We start from the raw sequence: 4989 nt of genomic DNA on the forward strand, positions 1-4989 counted from the left end.
GCATCCTGTCTGCCCGACAACCGGGCCTGCTGTCGGCCTGCAAGCTTCTCATGTCTCAACATCGATTGAATGGTTTGTCGGCCGCCAGTCCCCCGGCTAGTTGCTAACTCATCCTGGCAGTGGCCTCTCCTCTCCCAGCCACCCCCCGGGCTCTTCGCCTCCCCCCCGTAATTGGCTGCCTCCCACCCCCACTCCGAACGGATCCATCGATCCGGCCCTGTCTCCGAAGCCTCTGGGCAGGAGGGGGAGCGGCGGGGAGAAGTCACAAGGCCGCGAGCTGCAGCAGGGACGTTTGGACTTGCTTAGGTGGAGAAGCTGCATGGTTTAGTGGGAAGAGCCCGAAACTGGGAGGCAGGAGACGTGGGTTCTCATCCCGCCGCCGCCATTGGCCTGGGGTGTAACCCCGGCCAAGTCGGTGACTTTCCTGCGGCTCCATTTCCTCATCTGTAGAAGGGGGATTCTATAGCTGGTCTCCCTCCTGCTTAATCAATCAATCAATCAATCAATCAATCGTATTTATTGAGCGCTTACTATGTGCAGAGCACTGTACTAAGCGCTTGGGAAGTACAAATTGGCAACATATAGAGACAGTCCCTACCCAGCAGTGGGCTCACAATCTAAAAGGGGGAGACAGAGAACAAAACCAAACATACCAACAAAATAAAATAAATAGGATAGATAGGTACAAGTAAAATAAATAAATAAATAAATAGAGTAATAAATATGTACAACCATATATACATATATACAGGTGCTGCGGGGAAGGGAAGGAGGTAAGATGGGGGGGATGGAGAGGGGGATGAGGGGAAGAGGAAGGAAGGGGCTCAGTCTGGGAAGGCCTCCTGGAGGAGGTGAGCTCTCAGCAGGGCCTTGAAGGGAGGAAGAGAGCTAGCTTGGCGGATGGGCAGAGGGAGGGAATTCCAGGCCCGGGGGATGACGTGAGCCGGGGGTCGACGGCGGGACAGGCGAGAACGAGGTACGGGGAGGAGATTAGCGGCGGAGGAGCGGAGGGTGCAGGCTGGGCTGGAGAAGGACAGAAGGGAGGTGAGGTAGGAGGGGGCCAGGGGATGGACAGCCTTGAAGCCTAGGGTGAGGAGTTTCTGCCTGATGCACAGATTGATTGGTAGCCATTGGAGGCTTTTGAGGAGGGGAGTAATATGCCCAGAGCGTTTCTGGACAAAGATAATCCGGGCAGCAGCATGAAGTATGGTAGCTCCATCTGGGGCAGGGATATTGTCTCCTGGTATTAGCCTATTGGTCTCGAGAGAAGCAGTGTAGCCTAATGGATAGAGCAGGCCCTCGAGGATAGGACTTGGGAGTCGGAAAGACCTGGCTTCTGATACAGACTCCGCCACTTGTCTGTTGTGTGACCTCCGGCAAGTCACTTCATGTCTCTGGGCCTCTGTTTCTTCATCTGTAAAATGGGAATTAAGACTGAGTCTCACGTGGGCCATGGACTGTGCCCAAACTGATTAACTTGTATCTACCCCAGTGCTTAGTGCCTGGTACATCGTAAGTGCTTAACAAATGCCATAAAAATATTTTTTTAAAAAATATTGGTGCTTGGTTTATACAAAGGGCTCAACAAATGCCACAATTATTATTCTTAGGGCTTTTCTTAGGTGGCTTTGCTTGGGGAGCGTCTGGGCTTTTAGAAGGACTGCAATTATTATTCTTAGGGCTTTTCTTAGGTGGCTTTGCTTGGGGAGCATCTGGGCTTTTGGAAGGAGGGTCCCCAAACCACTGAGCACCCCCACTGCCTCCCCCAGAGACATCCGAGTCCCTTTCCTCAAGCGTGGCCGACCTGGGCTCTTGTTCTGAAGACGGATTCACCACTCGGCCCCTCCGGGGGAGTCTCCAGGGCTAGGGAGGCCTTCTGCTCCCCAGCTAGATTGGAAATGCCTCAAGGGCAGGAATCTATTTTTCTTAAGTGGTACTTATTAAGCACTATATTCCAGGCACTGTACTAAGGGCTAGGGCAGGAGCAAGCTAACCAGGTTGGACACAGTCCATGTCCCACATGGGGCTCACAGGGATGGTGTTTTCTAACTATATCTCTTTTTTAAATGGTATTTGTGCTTACTATGTGCTATGCACTGTACTAAGCACTGGCTTAGTACCTCCCAAGCACTTAGTACAATGCACTATACACAGAAACACAATTAGTAGGTTGATTGAATCCACCTCACGAAGGTGATCATCCAGGGGAAAGGTCTGAGGCCCAATTAATAATATTTATGTTTGTTAAGAGCTCAAAATGTGTCAACACTATCCCAAATGCTGGGATAGATGCAGTAAGGTCTGAGGTCTTGACTTATGGGTGAATCTTTGCCATGACCTTCTGAGGACTTGTTTATGTAGGGTCTCCAGCGGGGTCTTCATTCATTCAGTCATATTTATTGAGTGCTTACTGTGAGCAGAGCACTGTACTAAGCGCTTAGCACTGTAGCCCTGACCCTGCATTTCCCGGAGCCATGTCTTCTGTCTTCAGTTTTCCATATTCACCAGTCCCCTCTCTGAGTCTAACCAGACTCCCTCTTGCTTACTTGCCACTAGGTTCATTGAGGAGAAACTGGGAGGGAGGACGAATTAGTATTGTGCGGACTAAACTATAACCTGGAGATCAAATGGCTGCCTGCTGATTGCCTTTAAGGAAAGGCAGGTTTTTCTGAAGGGGAGAAGGGAGACATTGGCCAGTTTTCTGTATCCAGAGAAGAAATGGGTTTAATTTGCAGTCAGAGGGAGTTGGATTAAGAAAGGATCCCCAGGGGGATTCAACACCAGTGGAGTTTGTGGAATCTCTTTCATAAAATTTCTAAAATTTTGGTGGTGACATCACCTGATCGGAAGCAGGGGGCTGGATCTACAGGCCTATGAGATCCCTCCTGGCTCTGGCATTCTGTGGTCACAACTCTGGAACTCGAGATGGTCCAGAAACCGGGCCAGCGTTCTATATCTTGGCATTCCTCAGGAAATTGGGTCTGGGTTTCCCAAGGACCCCAGAGGGACCACCTTCTACCACTCCCCTCACCCTTGGAGAACTGAAATACTGTAACTGGGATTGCTCTCCTCCAAAGCCAAGGGCCAGAGTTAGGAAGGTGGTTTTCCCCCGAGCCAGGGATGGGGATGAAGCTGAGGCCGAATGGGATCCTCGTGGCTGAGAAGGAAAAACTGGCCAAGAAGCTCCCAGGTTACCCTCATTAGCAACTGACCAAGGGGTGGGCAAGAAAAAGCAGCACGTTCCTCTGATGTAACACAGCCTGATGCTGAAGGTCCTTTAGCTGGGCGGGCAGCCAGTAGGCCTTGCAGGGGATGGGAGGGCCAAAAAGAGGCAGGGACAGGAAGCAACGTGACCTAGTGGTTAGAGCGAGAGCCTGGGAGTCAGGAGGACCTGGGTTCTAGTCCCAGCTCTGCCATTCTACTGCTTTGTGACCTTATTCAAGTCATTTCATTTCTCTGGGCCTCAGTTCCTTCATCTGAACAACGGGGATTAAGATTGTGAGGCCCATGTGGGACAGGGACTGTGTCCAACCTGATTACCTTGTATCTACCCCAGCGCTTAGGACAGTGCCTGGCACATAGTAACCGATGCAAAGCCAAACCAAAAAGAACCCAAGACATCGTCCTCCTCCTCCTCTTCCACAGCCCAGCTGCATCACCTCAATGGGCCAATCAGCAAGAAGTTCCTGCAAGTGTTTCTGGGAGTTGAGCAACACTCTTCCTTGTAGTCCCTCAGGAGGTTTTGTGCTGAGTGCTTTGGCCTCCTCACTTTGTGCCTGGACAACTGGTTGTTGGCAGGCTGGGGATTGACTCCAGGGGACTCCCTTGAGGGTGGTGACCAGTCCAGTCTGGGGCTCTCTTGGGGGATTCTACATTTTTCACCAGACTGTAGTAGTATTTTTGAAGTGCTTACTATGTGCCAGGCACTGTAGTAAGCCCAGGGTAGAGACAAGCAAATCGGGTTGGACCCAATCCCTGTTCCACGTGGGCTTCATATTCTCAATCCCCATTTTACAGATGAGGTAGCTGAGGCACAGAGAAGTGAAGTGACTTTCCCAGGGTCACGTAGCAGACAAGTGGCAGAGCTGAGATTAGAGCCCAGGCCTTTCCGATTCCCAGGCCCGGGCTCTATCCACTAGGCCACACTGCTTCCCTATGTCAAGCAGTGTGGCCTTAGGGAGAGGGGCTAGCTGTGGGCCCCTCCAGCTGTTCAGGGAGCTGCCCAGGCAGAAGCCCAAAATGTTGGTTTGTAAGCCCCTCCAGGGCAGCAATTGTGTTCTCTGGGAAATCCCACGAGTGCCCAGTGCTGTGCTCTGCCCCATAAGCCCTCCACGGGAGCAGTTTTCCTACCACACTGGGGAGCGGGTTTCCTTCCGGACAGACCCCGCATGAAGGAAAACACGCCTCAAGATTTGTGTGTCTCTGTCGATGCCCCATGACACCCGCTTAGGACACGGCAGCATGGTAAGAAGCAGCCTGGTGGAGCGGACAGAACATGTGTCTGGGAGTCGAAAGATCATGGGTTCTAATCCTAGCTTCACCCCTTGTCTGCTGTTTGACCTTGGGCAAGTCACTTGTTTTCTCTGTGCCTCCGTTACCTCATCTGTAAAACGGGGATTGAGACTGTAAGCCCCACACTGGACGGGGACTTTGTCCATTCCGATTTTCTTGTATCCACCCCGGGGCTTAGTTCAGTGCCTGGCACATAGTAACTGCTTAACAAATACCATGATTATTATTATTGTTATACTGGCACCAGGCCCTCTCCGGGGAGGCGTATGCGGTTGGAAGAAGGGTCCCTCTTTCCGAAGTGGCGTTTCATCCCAGCCCCGGGGCGAGGACGCTCCTTTTGGGAGAATGGAGCGTGAATTCTGAAGTAACGACAGAGCCACCACCACTGCACTAGGGCTGATGAGGAACCGCGCAGTCACGGCGGGGGCGACTGGCCCGCAGAACAGGCGGCCCAGCAGCTCGGCCCAGACTCGAGTT

This window comes from Tachyglossus aculeatus, chromosome 10, assembly GCF_015852505.1.
Source record: "Tachyglossus aculeatus isolate mTacAcu1 chromosome 10, mTacAcu1.pri, whole genome shotgun sequence".
Taxonomy (NCBI): Eukaryota; Metazoa; Chordata; class Mammalia; order Monotremata; family Tachyglossidae; genus Tachyglossus; species Tachyglossus aculeatus.